At 41.5% G+C, this 17623-nt stretch overlaps 1 protein-coding gene and 1 pseudogene across 1 annotated transcript in view; one reads left to right on the top strand and one right to left on the bottom strand.

Annotated features, from left to right (window-relative positions):
* Nucleotides 1–17623, top strand: part of ST6GALNAC5 (ST6 N-acetylgalactosaminide alpha-2,6-sialyltransferase 5) — a 174204-nt gene that overhangs the window by 72260 nt on the left and 84321 nt on the right. The gene's annotated exons all lie outside the window — the stretch shown is intronic.
* Nucleotides 10338–10961, bottom strand: LOC105748523 (transcription initiation factor TFIID subunit 9-like; annotated as a pseudogene).

The following is a 17623-nucleotide window of genomic DNA, read 5'->3' as shown; positions in this document are numbered from 1 at the left end:
CTGACCTTATAGCTGAAAGTCTGTACCCTTTTACCAACTTTTTCCTATTTCTCCCCCTAATCCACCCCCTCTCAGCCCATGGCAACCACTTTTCTACTCTCTGTTTCTAAGGGTTTGGCTTTTTTTTTTTTTAAGATTTCTCATATAAGTGATATTATGCAGTATTTATTTTTATCTGTCCACCTTGTTCCATCCACGTTGTTGCAGATGGCAGGATTTCCCTCTTTCTCATGGCTGGGTAATATTCCATTGTGTATATATACCACATCTTCTTTATCCATTCATTTGCTGATGGGCACAATTGGCTATTGTGAATAATGCTGGGGTAAACATGGGAATGTAGATTTCTCTTTGATATCCTGTTTTTATTTCCTTTGGCTATGTACCCAGAAGTAGGATTGCTGGATCATATGGTAGCTTTATTTAATGGAACTTTCGTACTGTTTTCCATAGTGGCTGCACCAGCTCACATTCCCACCAACAGTGTGCAAACATTTCCTTTTTCTGCATTCTCACCAACACTTGTTATTTCTTGTCTTTTTGATGATAGTCATTCTGATAGGTGTGAGGTGATGGCATTTGCATTTCCCTGATGATTAGTGATGTTGAGCACTTTTTCATGTGCCTCTTGGCATCTGTATGTCTTCTTTGGAAAAATGCCTATTCGGTTCCTCTGCCCATTTTGTAATTGAATTGTTTGGTTTTTTTGCTATTGAGTTGTATGAGTTCCTTATATACTTTGGATATTAACCTCTTATCAGCTATATAATTTGCAAATATTTTCTTTCATTCACAGTTTAAAACCATTTTAAATTCTCAATAAATGTTTTTTAAAAAGAGAATGACTAACAGCTTGATAGAAGGTGGTGTGAGGAAGGGTTGAGGCCGCTGAGTTGAAGAAGAAAGAGCAAATGTACTAATTAACGTAAACACCCAATAAGTATTTCCAAGCCAGAGTGTATGCAGGCTTAAAGGAAGAACAGGGAATGAATGTACTTTGTGTACTTTGTGCTCAGCAGCTGTTACTCCTTGGTGTCAGATGATGAGAAAAACCAGTAGAAAACGAACACGAACCTGTCCCAGGTACTGATATCTGTCTCATCTTCACCAGGGGGACACATAAAAGAAACATTCCTTTTCCTCCTCTGTCCTACCCGACCAATAATATTTATGCTTGCAATTCCTTGCTCTCAGCAAGGGCCCTGAAGAGATCAAAATGACTGTATTCCAATTTGAATGGCTTTAGCACGAGGGTATTCAGTATCCGTTAGCCACAGCCTGCACCACTCCCTATTGTCTTTACACCCCCTCCTATCCCAACCATTCCACACATTTATGTTTCCTGTTTTCTCTCTGTTGGATTTTCACTTGCAGGCCCTTGTGTAGAGAAGGAAAGAATTTAGGGGAAAAGCTCACCTTTGAGGGCAGGCCAGGAGCTAAAAAGTGGTCACCGGAGAGGCAGATGGAGCATCGGAAGAAAATGTTAGAGCTGAAACCAGAGGACGGGAGGATTTCAGAAAAGCAGAGTCATGAGTGTGAGATGCAGTGGAGAGGTCCTAAGAGAGCATTGGATTTATGGAGCAGTACAGCACTGGTAGCTCTGCCAGGAGCAGTTTGTGCATGGTATGGTGAGGGCAGGGGCAGGCTGCCACACAGGGAAACGGGGCTGCAGAGAGGGAGGAGGGAACGTGCTCCACTCTTTCAAGAAATCTGATGGCGAAAGAAAGGAGAGAGGAACAGCTTTTACAGGGAGGCACGTTGAGAGAATTCTCTTTGTACGACGATGAGATAATTCTCTTTGTACGACGAGGAACACTTGAGCATACTATTTTTAGACTGAAGACAAGTAGCTACTGGAGAGGAAAAGGGAAATGATTGAAGATGAGAGAGCGAGAGCACGAGAAAAGACTAAATGGAACAACTCTCCAGGGAGCTTATTTCCATTACATAATTCACTAAACAAACGTGGATTCGTCTTTGTTTCGGTCCTAGCACCCTCGGACTGGAGGTATGATTTCTGGCAATACATTTACAGAATCTCCCCTGCCCCTCTTCACACACACCCCAGTAACTGCTCTGGGTAGAGCCTTTGTAAAGATCCCCGTACTATAGTGACGAGGACCAGAAAACATCTGTTGGCAGTGCTTTTGCCAAATTGGAATGAAGGGTTGCATCCCTGGAACAGCCAGGAACTGACGCAGGCCATCTCTGTTGTGACCCAGCCGTGAAGGCGGTGAGCGGATCTTCAGGATGAATGAAACCCCTTTATTACTGATATATCGCCTGTCTCATTATACTTAACATTTCAAACGTTATTAATTTTTAATTATTTACATTTAATTATCTGCATCACTTAAGCATCCAAATTCCACAGCTGATGTTCTCAATGAAATATTTACTAAACAATCAATCCGCTTGGATTCCACAGAGCTGAATATTTTCAATTTGCAGCCAACCTCTCCTCCAGGAGGCTGCCTTCTCATACTTGTGTTTTGGGTGGACGTGGCTGCACTCTGGGCGCTTGCGGCTTCAGCTGTGGCATCCGCTCTGTCTCAGGGATGCTCTGTCAACTCTAATGGGATGGATGGCCCTGCTCAACATTAGTGTTAGCAGGTTGAGTGCCATGGGGACACTCACGCCATCTCCCTTCTCATTTCTCTTCTGTTAGGGCTGGAAATGCATTAACAGGGAGCCAGTTCTGGTGATAGGAAAGCAAAACAGTCTTATTATTGGTGGTCAAAAGGCAGAGGCAGGATGAAAACTAATCATAGCTCCCACAAGAGATGGTCACTCACACAACTGATCAAACAGCTGACTTTTCCTTGCAAAATCAGGACCCCCTGTCAATGGGAATGTCATTTCCAGAGCAAAGGCCAAGGAAAGCAGGCTTATTCCCTGACACAACTATCCCACAACTCCGTCATCCTTTGTGCAGGAGGAGGGGGCCCAGGGTCTACAAAATGTGCACTGGTTTCACTTGGTTTTCCAAGAGTGGAGTTAGAATTATGCTAATCTACCTGTGCTCACAAGTGGGGTCTCCCTTGCAGCCTCTTACAAGATCACTGAGAGGGTTGATTATGTGATGTATCCGGGAGAGTCGTTGAGAGTACGGGATATGCGTTAGACCTTCATTCATTCCACAAGTATTTACTGATCACCTGCCGTGTGGCAGGCACTGGAGAGGCAGAGGCAAACAAGACAGACCTAGTTGCTACTTTCATGGAATTTATATTCCAGTAAATGTAAGTCTCCGGAATTTGAATCATGACTGCCACCTACTTGCTGAATGACTTTGCATAAGTTAATGAACCTCTACGGGCCTCAATTTCCTTATCTGAAAATGGGAGTATCAGAGTACCTCCCTCATAGAGTCACTGTGATGATTATTTAGTTATGCACATGCAAATGAGTGTGAAACTCAGGAATCATAAGACTGGCACCATAGCCAGCTTCACTGAGTTGTAACTTAGTTATGCACGTATAGTTTCAAAACTTGTATTTGAGGCATTTAACAGAATTAACATTTTAATTATGAGTATTAAATTAAAATTGTTATTACGGGGCACAGCTCTAGTTTAAGGAGCAGTTGGAGACAAGATACAGAAGATGTGGCTGTGGTGACCAGATGTTAGAGAGGAAGGACTTCTGAGTTCAGGTAAAGTCAGACCCATTAGTATGCAACTAATGGGTTGAAATAAGTGTTCAATAAATACTAGTTGTTGTCAGTATTATTACACTTATTAGGCCCTGAAGTCTTCATAAATAAATAAGACTGACATAATGGAGCACAAGTGTGGTACTTGTACATATCAAATAATAATAAATGTTAGCTCACACAGACATGTGTTAGTGTGCTTTTTTATGACAGGCTGTTTCAAACATGTATTAAATGGAAGGGACCTTAGAAATGATGTCATCTGGCTCCCTCAGGGTGATGAAACCTGAGATCCTTAGAAGTAAAATAACTTGCCCAAGTCACATAGCGAGTGGTAAACTGGAAAGCCAAATCTGGTCTTTTGCCCCAGCTGGAAAAGGTCTGCTGTACCTACACTGCCTCTCTTCGAAATACCTCACCTCCCATTTGATGAAAATGATGGTAAGTTAGGTCCACACCACATGGCCGCTGCAAACACCTTTCCCTTTCATGCCAAGCTTAGTTACAAGCTTTGGAGTGCACCTATTTTGTCTTCGCTGGCTCCTCACTTTTCTGCCACCTGCCTTTTTGGGTTCATAATAAAAATAAAATCCAAACACAAAAATCGTAAACCTGGGCTTCCCTGGTGGCACAGTGGTTGAGAGTCCGCCTGCCGATGCAGGGGACACGGGTTCGTGCCCCAGTCCGGGAAGATCCCACATGCCGCAGGGAGCGGCTGGGCCCGTGAGCCATGGCCGCTGAGCCTGCGCGTCCTGAGCCTGTGCTCCGCAACGGGAGAGGCCACAACGGTGAGAGGCCCGCGAACCGCAAAAAAAAAAAAAAAAAAAAAAAAAAAAAAAAAAATCGTAAGCCTGACAATCGTAGCTGGTTTCACTGGATGGCTTAGTTATGCTTGTAGAGATTCACTGAAAACTTTTATTTGGAGCCTCAAAAAATTAGCATTTTTATTGTGAGTATTAACTAAAAATTGTCATTACTGGGCACAGCTTTAGTTAAGTAGCAGTTGGAGGCAAGATATAGAAGCTGTGGCTATGGTGACCAAATGTCAGGACTGTCAACTCGGTAAGCTTGGGTGATGAGTCAGACATTGGGTAATTTCTTGTATCACACAAGCCTCTTAGGAACTACCTCTGTTCCTTCTTAAACATACAGTGTTGTGCTCAGTGGTTTGCACTGAACATATAACAGGCAGCATTCAGAAAAGTTGGTTGGCAGCTCCTTCTAAAATAGACCTGAGTTTATCTTTGTGGCATACAATTTCTCATGCTGAAGAGTTCACATTACCATCAACATAATGACAGGGCCACAGCAGGCAGTCCTGAAGTACTTCTAAATCCAGGTGCCCCCAACACCACAGCTCTTTCTAGCAGGCTGGGGAGAAGGCTATCGAATTCCATCCATGAACAATCAGATACAAGTAACATGAGAGCTTAACCAGAAGTTTCCCCCCGCCCCCCCCCCCGATGTCTCAGTATGTAATTGATGCTTTTAATTCAGTATTGTGACAAGACAGTACATCTAGTTCACGGAGACCAGTTCTAAAATATGAAGACATGTTAGCGGCCAAGGTTCGGGTTGTACACATTTCAAATGGTATGGGATTTCTCTGGAGTACAACAATACATATTGTGTTCTTTAGCGAAAGTAGGGTGTGAGTTTGCACACGTAGGGTGCAGTAGGAAGGTTGTGGCTGCCCAGCAGATAATTTATTTAGTCGACGTGTGCTGAGGAGTACAAGGGTTTGAGTGTAGACCCATCAAAAGAGAGGAGGCCTGTGTGTCCCCACTGCTGCTTCTCTTACCCTAAGGCTGCCCAAGGTGATAGCTTTCATCCTGGTAGGATGTAGAAGTGCTTCCCCTGATATACAGTGCCAGAAATCTAGTAGTAAACGTGTCCTGGTTCTGTCTGAGAATGCTGGCAACAATTCCTGTGGAATTGCTTTCACTTTTTAAAAGAGAGAAATAGATGGCTATTGGGTCACTTCCACAGCTAACCGTTTATAGGTCAGTATGATCCGGAGCTAAGAAATGTGATAGTCATTATGAAAAAGGGAAAGCTTTGTTTAGCAAAGAATTTTTGTTTAATCATAGGCCCAAGGAGGCTGAGTATAAAAAGTATCTAAGGTACCAAGAATAAGTTAGATTGCCCCCTCTCTATCTTCCTTTCTTATCCACCTAATTATTTATTCTGCACCCCTACCCACCCCTGAGAATGTGAGCCACATGGAGGTAGGGATGTTTGTCCATTTGCTCACTGTGTATCCTCAGGGCTTTACACAGAGTCTGGCTTATGCAGTTATTGAGTATATACTCACTGGCAAGCAAATGAATGAATGAGTGAATTATAATCTGAAAAACTATCCTTCCAAAAGAATTCATTTGTGGAAATAAGCTAGCACATTGCCTGTAAAGCAGCTTCCTTGAATAAGGACAAGCTTTTAGGTTCACAGGAGATTTTAGCATCAGCCTAATGACACCGATTTCCCCTGGAAACCGCTCTCTGCTTCTCTCTCCCAGTTTGTCTTCCCCAGCATTTTTTTTGGATCTGTAGTTATAGCTTTTTCTCCCCAGAATTCACCTGAGGAGAAATTGTCTTTTCCTTACATTTGGATCTTAGCAAATTGAGGAAAACCAACTTAGGCGAACATCTGACCATCTTTGGTAAAAAAAGAGGCCAGGAAGCTCACGACAGACCGTGGCACTGCTGCCTTAGGGGCTGCTGGGCAGCTTGGGCCCGACTCAGAGTGGTTCTCCTGGGAAACTGGGATTGACTCAGTAGAAGTCCCAGTGCCACGCCAGTCACAGGGTGAAGCAGCTGTGGCGTGGGCCCTACACGGCGAGGGTCTGTAAAACCCTCCTTACTGTCCCGAGCCCCGTCAGGAGTTCTAAGATTCCAGGACTCACCTAAACCTGATAAAGTGTGTCCAGAGGGCCCGGGGTTAACGCTGAGTTGTTCTTTAAGTACAAGATTGCGGTTTCCAATAAAATGGGTTTGTGATGCCTGAGGTGATTTGCGGGAGAAAAAAAGGAAGATGAAAAAGGCTGTGTCAAAATAGTGTTTTGATAAGACCAGAAGCATAATTTTAGAAAATGGAAAGTAGTAGGCATGCAGTAGAAAATGTGCTTGGCCCTGCCCTCCCGGGAGGAACGGGGGTGATAAGTCATCCCTCGCTATTTCCAATTTTTCAGGTGTCAAATAGTTCTACATTTTGTAGCCTTAACTCTTCTACATTGTGAGAAAAGAATGAATGTACAACCCCATATATTTAAGCTTCTATTATTGCATTTGCCATCTTTTTTTAATTTTTGGAAAATATTTCATTTACCCTTTTCAGGAATATATATGATCCCGTGCTTTACTTTCTCGTGAAGGAGGGAGCGTTAAACAATAAGCTTCTTGGTTTAGGAAGAACGAATTAGTAAATTTTCCTCCTGTTCTCCAGGCCTGTGGCAACTATTTCTTTCCTGACAACTGAACTTTGCATCCCAACCTCCATTACTCTTAATAGAAGCCAAGCATTCTCTCCCCCTCGCTGTGCTATGAGAATCATTTTTCCTCTGAGTGGAGTAATGGCTGTGAAGTCATATAGGTATTCACAGAAAAAATAGCCTTTTACTGTTGTTTTTTATTCATTCCCGGAATGAGGCTAAGAGAAACCCTGTTCCATTTTACTGTAAATACTATTAATCCAGAGATGACTTCTTAGTATACAGACATGACTGGTTTGAATTTAAATGAGTTGATATTCAGAGTTTTCATCTAGACTCAGATAAAACAAAAACTTATCCAGTGACTGTGGTTGAATTTAGAGTTGCTATTTAGATTGCCTAAACAATCTTGTATTATATTTTCAGTACACCAGGTATGAAAAAAAGAGAGTAAGAGCTACATTCCACAATTCTGAGGTATATTAGATCCTGAAAGTATCTACTTCACCTCCCTTATTGCTGACTTATTCTTTCCTGACCTCATTCCCAAAGAAACTCACCCATTTCCTCCACCAGGTCCAGGACCAATATCTTATTTTAAGTAAGAAGTTTTCACTCAAAAATAGGTAGACTTTTGAATTTGACAAAGTAGAGATTAGAGTTATGGTGCTGTTTAAGAGAAAAATTGGGAGGTCTGATTCCCAATCTACATAATAATTCAACAGAATTGAAGGCTGTCTTTAGCACTTTGCATTAGCAGCAAGTAATTACCTCCAACTAGAATGAAATGAGGGTCAAGAATGGTCTCAAGTAATCAAGTGGAAGTGTTACTTGCTTTACTGAGCATGCTAATATAAAGCTGCATTTGGAAGAGTTAAAGAAGAAAGATGCCTCCAACCCAAATTGCCTTGTGAGCTTTTTTTGCAAGAGTGGGCCAGAATGGTTTGTGGATGATAAAAAAAGTTTAAGTTGTTTAGTTTTAATACTTTAGATGACTTTACCTAGGAATTTAAGTGATTTGGGATTCATGTTTTTGCGTCTAAATTTAATGGTGCATTCTATGTACATAAGGATAAGCAGACATACATTTTTTTGTACATGTAACTTAACTATTTTCAAATAGATGTGCCTATCCCTGAATGGATAGGTTGGCATCCTACCAAATTACAAAATTAAGTAGATAGGAATTAGTATATGGAAGTGTTACTGAACCAAACTTGGGTTCGCCCACCCACCGCCCAGCAAAGCCAATCAACTGACACGCCGCTGTGAAGGAAAGTACAGTCTATTTGCAGGGCGCCAAGCAAGGATAGTAGGCAGCTCAGGCTCAAAAGACCCAAATTCCTCTATGGTTTTCAGGGAAGGTTTTTAAAGGTAACATTTGGGGTGAGGGTTGCAGGGTGCATGACTTTCTTTTGATTGGGGTTGTGGTTAGGTGACAAGGTGGAATTTCAGGAATCTCAGTCAACTTTCTGGTTCCAACCAGACTGGGGTCAGCACGTTGTCACCATCCTCCACCTGGTCAGGGGTCTTAATTTCTGCATAACAACTCAAAGACATGCATCAGATTGTTACGTATATTCCTTCAGGAGGACTCTGTCCTATCACTGAACTGATGTTCAAGCTATCTTGTTTAATTGCTTTTCCTGTGTTTCTGCATTCCATCACTTCTTTAATTAGTAACCGTTTGAGTCTTCTCTTTGGAGCTCAGAGAAGGCATAGGAGACTAAAATCTTTTCTACAGACAAGAAAGGGTGGGGAACACAGACGCTTTTGTACATGGGAGGGCCTCATAGGGTCCTGCTCAATTTCAATCCCCCCTTTTCTTTAATACTTCTTACTCCTGAGGGGAACAGGGGTGGGACAAGAAAGGGAATTAAGTTTTAGATAGAGAGGTTAATCATACTTGTCAGGGGAACTCGGTTTCAGCAGGGGCCCCGGTTTCAGAAGTACTAGCTGAGTTCAGTTCCTCTTGTGAAATTCTAGGCTCATAAAACGTACTGATCCAAACTCAGACACATTTTTATTCACTCAGTTATCCATGATTCCAGTCTGCATGGGCAACAATTCAAATTCATAACAATAATTTATTTATTAGCAACAGACTAACTTTGAGAATAAAAATGCAACCAGGTCGAGAATTCCTGAATTTGCTTTTTTTTTTTTCATTAGACATTAACTGAAGTTTAGGATGAGTAATATTTTATACATCTAGGTTGATGATAATATAAATAATCCTGGTCTAAAAGCTGTATCCTGTAGCTTTAAAAACATTTTTTCTGGGAGCTTCCCTGATGGCGCAGTGGTTAAGAATCCACCTGCCAGTGCCGGGGACATGGGTTCGAGCCCTGGTCCTGGAAGATCCCACATGTCGCGGAGCAGCTAAGTCCACGGGCCACAACTGCTGAGCCTGCACTCTAGAGCCCGCAAACCACAACTACTGAAGCCCGTGCACCTAGAGCCCATGCTCTGCAACAAAAGAATCCATCGCAATGAGAAACCCATGCACCGCAACGAAAAGTAGCCCCTACTTGTCACAACTAGAGAAAGCCTGCACACAGCAGCTAAAAATAAATAAATAAAACAAATAAATGTATTAAAAGAAATTTCTTCTCTATCATGTAACAGGAAATAAGTAGAGATTAAGCTTTCTTAAAATAATTAAAGAAGACAATTTACATGATACAAACTTTATTAAACACTTCATGAAGCAAGCAGTCTCCGTTCCCAAGGGTCCAGAGAACTTCAAAATGGACTGGAAGGCAGGAAGCTTTTATAGGATAAAGAATGAGGAATAGAGAAGGGAGATTTTAAATGAATAAGGAAAAGGGAATATGTACAGAGCCCCGAGTTGGCTTGGCATGTGGGGATTGGTTGACTGTATATACTGCATTTCTGGTCAAGTGGAACATTTATAGGGACTTGAAAGTTACATGTTTCAGTTTGCTGACATGGCCCCCCAGGCAGAAGCAGCTCCATCTTGGACCTAGACATTTATTTCAACAACTCTTTAAACTAAATTAGTAACTTTATTTATTTTTTTTTCAAGAGGAAAATTAGTTTTTATTTCAGATGTTGTAGTAAGAAACTCAATTGGTATCTTCTTTTTTTTTTAATTGAAAATTATGATAACCATATTTACTCATTAAATACTGTTTTTCTAAAACACAGCTTGGAAACAGCCAGCATGCATGTTTAACCTCAGTACAATGGATTTAAAACCAAGTATGCATGTTACATGCATCAAGGCTAGATTACAAATTATCATGGTCATCATCATCTTCACATTTTATTTTCAATGCATTTGATGATTCACTGGCAGTATTTTGTGATGACACCATGTTAGTGATAATAAGAATGTCTTTGGACCTAATTAATGATGGATTAATTAGAACATTCTGAACTGCTGCTGTTGCAGGAATTGATGCTTTCACAGCTGGGGATTGTGAGTGGGCATCTGTACTGTGAACCTTTGCCCTCTGAGGGACACTGGAGTCCCTACTTTAGTTGACACAGACATGGTGTGTGGGGTTGGTGTGTCAAGTGTGGGAGTACTTGGTCTGCTAATAACTGAACCAACACTTTATCGCAGAACTGTTCTTCTTCCCACAGAAGTAGATCCCTGTTTTGTAAAGACTTAAATCTATAATTTGGAGCAGTCAAGGAGTATCTACCAGTTGGCAATCTAGAGCCTGAACATGGCTTGATCAATGGCAAAGGGTTTGATTTCTTTCCTTTGTGATAGCTGATAAAAAATCTCTTGGGGGAGGAGAGGTAAATGACTCAGAATCTTCTCTTCCTTCATTACCTTCATTTCTGTCAGCTGCGGACAGGACATGACAACCAGAATTAATCTGCACATTAAAATGATTAACCATAAGGCTATGTAATTCAGAAGGAAGGAGTGGGGATGAAAGGCTGAGTAGGAAAAAGAAATGAGACAGGAGATAGGATTGTTTTCTTTGCTGTGCAGAAGCTTCTTAGTTTGATGTAATCCCACTTGTCTGTTTTTGCTTTTGTTGCCAATGCTTTTGATGTAAGGTCCATGAAATCACTGCCAAGACCAATGTCATGAAGCTTATCCCCTGTTTTCTTAAGGAAAATTAGTAACTTTAAGTGAGGGATTGTTAAAGTTAAAAGATCATGATTATTAAAAAGCTACAAAACTATTGAAAGTTTACCAAAGTATTTAATTCACCTTCAAAGTTTATCTTTTATCTTATAAGTGTGGGTTTTTTAGTACATATTAAAACAAGAAAGGAACACTTGGGGAAACTAGGGCCAGAAGAGAAAATTTGGGCATGTGTATAAATTCCCCTCAAATCCCTGTATGCTGTGCTGACACATTCATGTTTCTAAGCAGGATAACAGGAGAGGATCTCTAAAAAAAAAAATGCAAAACGTTGAATCCTGAAGAAGCCTCCTGTCCTGCATTCTGCCCCACCTTGTCATCCTCAGATGCAATGGGCTTGATAAATTAGAAGAAAGGTCAGGATAAGGTAGGCTATGCTTCAGTAATAAATAAACCTCAATGAGTAAATTGTTTAAGACACTGAGGATTTTATTCTGCACTCAAAGTCCAGAGTGAATCAGGTGACCCTCTCCTATCCTGCGGCCTGCAAGGTTGCTGTGTCAAGAAAAGAGGAGGCTAAAAGTTTCCCCACATGTCTGTAGGGGCCGGGAAGTGCCCTCGTGACACTTCTTCCACATTTCATTGATTGTAACTCAGCCACATTGTCTCAACCTAAGGGAGTTTGGGCCAGCAAGGGGACATGAAGTGGGACTTAGACGTCTCTACCTCGGAAGACTTTCTGACTCCTGTAAGCTCCTCCCACCTAAGTGATCAGCTCCCTGATTTCTCTCCTCAGAACCAACATCCCCCCAAAGAAAGAGAACTGGCCAGTGAGAAAGAGAGAGAGAGAGAGTAAATGGGAGCACTACGTCTCCTACCAAGCCCCAGAGCACAGAATTCCAGAATAGCACCATATTCCAATGTTAGAGACTCCAGGTCATCCCACACGTCATTTTATTAATGAGTGAAAATAGAGAGAAAGAAAACTATTGAAATAAGACTATAAACAGAATATACTTCTCACTCCACTTCCCTTCCTCCCGTGTGACTACTCCCACTATAGTGAATCTGATAAAGTGTATGTCTGGTTTTCTTACTCCAAAACATATCAAGAACCATAAGCTTCCTTAAGCTCAAATGACTCGTTTTCAACCTCATCTTCATTTGTTAAAGGGCAGCTATTATTATATGAAAAGAGCTTTTTCATATTCTACATATTCTGTGACATTGGGGTCACCAACATGAGTGACACTTTCTGGACTCATCCAACCAACATTTTGAATGTCTTCCAGGTGCCGGCTCTTGTGCCAGGTTGATGCTTGGGCTATACTCTTCTCTAGGAGCTCACGGTCAGCAGCTGCCATCTGAGTCTGGGCAGATACATTACAGGAAACATAACTACTGTTTCTTGTAAGCCACGCCCTGAGGTGCGTCGCTGGGTCTGTGCCCAGCCAGAAAAGGAAAAGGGCCCCTGAGGCACCAGTTGCTCACTGCTCCTGAATAATCACATCCAGGATGGGGTGGCATATACATTAAAGACAACAATTTTCACTGTTCTCATGGAAGTTAGAGATTGGAATTAGTTTTTCCCAAAACCAACTTCAACTCTCTCCAACAGTCAGATTTTATTTGAGACCTGGGGGGCAGGGGAGAAGACAATGTTCATTGGTGCCTGTTTGGAACTCACTTTTGCCATCAGAGAGGCTCCTGGCCGGCCGTCTTACTGGCCCACAGCAGGTGGGACTGAAGTGGGAGCAGAAGCTGTGAGCCGGGACTCCAGGAAGTGTACTTCCGAGACCCAGCTCTTCCATTAACTAGCTCTGCGACCTTGAAGGAGTCCTTTGGCCCCTCTGACCTTCAGTTTCCTCATGTGTAAAATCGAACGCTTAGACTAGACAGGCCTCTCCCAGCTGAGACACCTTGCTATTCTGGACTTCTGTGTTCCTGCCTCTGTAATTGAGGTCCCCAGCCCTGTGTCACATGGAGTCTGCAGGGAGGATGCACTGGTGCACTGTCATCAGAGTGATCAACTTGAGAGGTATCCCCCCCGCAGTGACTTGCCAAGAGAAAAAGTATTAGATACGTCACCTCCAGAACTCTCTGGCATTGATTTTTTTCCCTTACAACTTCCAAATGTTCACTGTAGTCACAGAATGAAGAAGGAAATAATCCTTCTCCAGCCAGTAAAGTCAACAAGTGGAATGGCTGGGGATCTCTGCACCCATGCGTACATCACCGAGACAGCCTTGCCAAAGGGTACTTAGCCCGTTGCTGAGGGTTTAGAGAGAGGCAGTTATTGAAGGCAGTGTGCTGCCTGTCACTGGGAGCCCAGTTCACCCAAGGGGACTTGCCACGTGGTATTGTGGAGGGACAGACCTTCAAAGAGGCTCAGCCTTCTCCTTGCATTCACACACATATTTTGCAGATAAGGGAACTGAAGCCCAGGGAGGTTGACTAGCCCAAGATCATGAACATTGGGCAGAACTGAGATGGAAACTTGCATCTTCTGTCTGACTCCTGACTTATAGGCCTAAGCTCTTACACCACACTGTGCTAGAGAATTCATAGACACACTCACTGAAACTTGAACCTGGTATCAATAATAGTCATATGGTAATGATAGTGCCAGCAATGGTAATTATATATACCACATATTTATGTTATATGTGTATCCTATGTATTACACACACACACACACACACACACACACACACACACACACACACCATTTATTGAGCAGCCACCATTAACCAGGCACTGTGCTAGTCATTTTATATATCTTATCTCTGTTTTTTACAATAACTATAAGATATAATCTCTTGATTATCATTCCTAACTTACAGGTAAGAAAACTGAGGCTTAAGGAGATGAACTCAACTTGTTCATTTGGTGACATATAGCCCACTCATTCCACTGAACCAATTTTTCAAAAGTCTTAACTATGTACGGGCATTAAACTAGTCACCATGGTGGGATTTAGAAATAAATTAGGGAAGAGCTCTTCCTCAAGGAGGTAATAGAAACCTCTGACATAAGCCACAGATATATGTGACAGCAGTATAAGGGAGAAGATGTCAGAAGAAAGATTTGGCTATATTGAGGAATTCAGAGAAAAGGATGATTTTTTTCCATACTGAATAGATTAGGAAAGGAAAGGCAAGGTAGCTGAACTGAACCTCAATAGAAGGGTAGGTGCTGGGCACTGGAATTGGGGTGAAAGGCCTTCCAGAATAAACAGAAGCACAGAGCCCGAAAGTAGCTACACATGGAACCAACAGCAAATTGGTTGGGAAGTTTGATCTCTGACCAGTATATGCCACAGCAAAGGGACACTGAGTGTAAAATATTTAGTAGGTAAAGGCCCAAAGTGACTAATCCCATGAACCACCAGTTGTAAAGAAATCTTGCTTTCAAATATTGTTATACCAAACAAAATGGAAAAATCACTAGAAAACTTGGAAATTTGGCATCTAACCTAAAAGCAAAGTGGAACTGACCCAGCCCACAGTGAGAGACTCTTCATGGGAGAAACTAGAGCATCTTCCTGTGAAGTCAAAAGGGTTTACAGTTGTAGGAGGTCGTTGATTCTGAACATACATATCTGAACATACAGGGAGTCAAATCAGTCTCCCAGAAACAGAACATCTGCAAATGGTAAAATCCTGATGTGGCACAGGTAACCTACATCACCACTTTAAAGGGGAGTGGTGATTTGTCTCCACTGAAGTAAGCAGAGAGAGGATTGGACTTAAACTGGCGTTGTGCCAGTAAATGTTTACATACTAGCGCTCTTTTAAAATGTGCATATGTCCATGCTTCAGTTTATTATGAATTTTTTTGCTATAAAGGCAGTACACACTTTAGAAATAATAATAAAATACTAATACTACTACTAATAAGATACTAATATACAATACGCTTTGTTGTAAATTCCATATAGCCAACTGGTCCTCACAGAATGCTTTCATTGATTTTTTCAAAATTCTTGTGTCTGTAGACAATCTGTGGCTGCAATTAATGAATGAGTATAGTCCCAACATGAATGTGGTTGATACTTTTGGTTACTTAATTAGAAGAGAAACAAAAAAGACCAATGTTGGAACTTTTCTCACTCAGGACAAACCTGAATCAAAACGTAACTTCTTTGCAGAATCAAACAATAGTTTTCAAATAATAGAAGACTTTTTTCAATTTGATGCTATTCATGATGTAATGGTTACAGACATAACACACTTTAAAGCTTAATTTACAATATTAACATTTTCTCCATTACTTTTTTTTCAATCAGCTGTACAATAAACCAAGTTCTGATTTGTAGTGCGTACTTATTTCTGTGATATAAACACTCTCATATGGCTGGTTTCCAGCTACCAATGAGATATCATTGAATGCAGAGTAGAGAAGAGAGGCATAGTAGCAGAACTTGTATGATATTTCCACTGTTATGGACTGAATGTTTGTATCCCCCTAAAATTTGTATGTTGAAGCCCTAACTCCTAGTGTGATTGTAGTTGAAGGTGGGGCCTTTGGGAGGTAATTAAATTAAGATGAGGTCATGAGGGTAGGGCTCCAATGATAGGATTAGTGTCCCTATTAGAAGTGGAAAAAACACCACAGCTTGCTTGCTCTCTGCCATGTAAGGACACAGCCACAGCTAGAAGACTGTCATCTACAGGCCAGGAAAAGAGCTCTTACCAGCAACCAGATCTGCCCAGCACCTTGATCGTGAACTCCCCAGCTTCCAGGACTGTGAGAAACGTGTGTTGTTTAAGCCACTCAGTCTCTGGTGTTGTTATGGTAGCCTGAGCTGACTAATATAACCAGCATAGAGTGAATGTGAATAACTTCAAGGCATAGTTAATACTAAAATGTTGTAAAGCAATTAGAAAGTGATGTCTTAAGTATTTATTTCTTCTGCATTTGTTTCGTTTACTTTTTATTTGGAAGTAATTATAGACACACGGGAATTTGCAAAAATAGTACAGGGTCCCACATACCCCTTACCCAGCTTCCCCCAGTGTTGACATCTTATATGACCGTAATACAATACCATAAACAGGAAATTGAGACTCATACAATACTGCTAAAGACATTAATCAGCTATCACCATTTTAATATGGATTCATTTTTTGGGTGTGTGTGTTTGTGTATATGTGTGGTATGTGTACAGTTTTATCCCATGTATAGATTTGTATAACCACCAGGACATTCAGGATACATAAATGTCCCATCATCACAAAGGAATTCCCTTGCGTTTTCTCTTTAGATTGTCACCACTCCATCCTCATCTCTCATAACCCTTAATCTGTTCTCCATGTCTATTGTGAATATAACAATAAATATCCAGAATGTTTTAAATATAGAACCATACATTACATAAACTTTTCTTTTTTTTTTTTTTTTTTTTTTTTGCGGTACGCGGGCCTCTCACTGTTGTGGCCTCTCCCGTTTTGGAGCACAGGCTCCGGACGCGCAGGCTCAGCGGCCATGGCTCACGGGCCCAGCCACTCCGCAGCATGTGGGATCATCCCGGACTGGGGCATGAGCCCGTGTCCCCTGCATTGGCAGGCGGACTCTCAACCACTGTGCCACCAGGGAAGCCCTAGGTTTAATTTTTAATAATGGCTGTGGCTTGACATCCAGCTCACAAACTCCCTGAAAATTTAACCATGGGTTCTGGGAGCCAGTACAGGCTGACTGCAGCACACCATTGATTTAAACTGTGTTGTAAGGTTCTGATTAGAGGAAAAAAGACAGCCATAGAGATGATTAGGGATGGTGGGCATGTGTAAACATTGAAATATATAACGTAAAGCATTAGAAAAGCACCAAGGCCCAGAGGTGGCATTAGTACCATCTTGTAGAAAATTAAAACTCAGATTTGAAATTCACATTTTATTGGCTTTGGAGAGAGGGAGCAGGAATTGAATGTAAATTTGTGTTATTAATTTGAAATTGCTTAATTCATAGGTTCCCTTTAAACTAATTGGGTGGCCAAAAAGCTTGCTAGGACAGTCATGGCCTCTGTGGTCAAATGAAGCTGGGTCTGATTCTTGACACTGACATTCATCAGCTTTGAGGAACACCTCAATGACCTTTAGTTTCCAGTAGTGTTAAAATTGGGAGAAGAATCCAAAGCTGTATTCATTAATTTAACAAATACTTGATGAGTTCCAGGCTATGTAGAAGGGATTAGGGATACAGCAGCAAGCAAAGTCATCACAATTTTTGCCCTTAAAGATTTACGGTCCAGTGGAAAACTAGACAATGAACAAAAATCACACTAGTGAAAAATGGTGTCACAATTGTGATAAGTGGCATAAAGGAAAAAAAAAAGCAGGTGCTATGATTCAATTTATTACAGCTTTGGGTAATACGAGGGTGGTTCAGACAGAGTTCTGAAGACCTCATCTAAGGGCCTGACTACTCATCACTTACATTGCGTTATAATGCCTGCTTTGCATAGAG

The sequence above is a fragment of the Orcinus orca genome, chromosome 1 (assembly GCF_937001465.1).
Source record: "Orcinus orca chromosome 1, mOrcOrc1.1, whole genome shotgun sequence".
Lineage (NCBI taxonomy): Eukaryota > Metazoa > Chordata > Mammalia > Artiodactyla > Delphinidae > Orcinus > Orcinus orca.
Note: the sequence above shows the minus strand (reverse complement) of the source record. Positions and strands in the feature narration are given on the sequence as shown.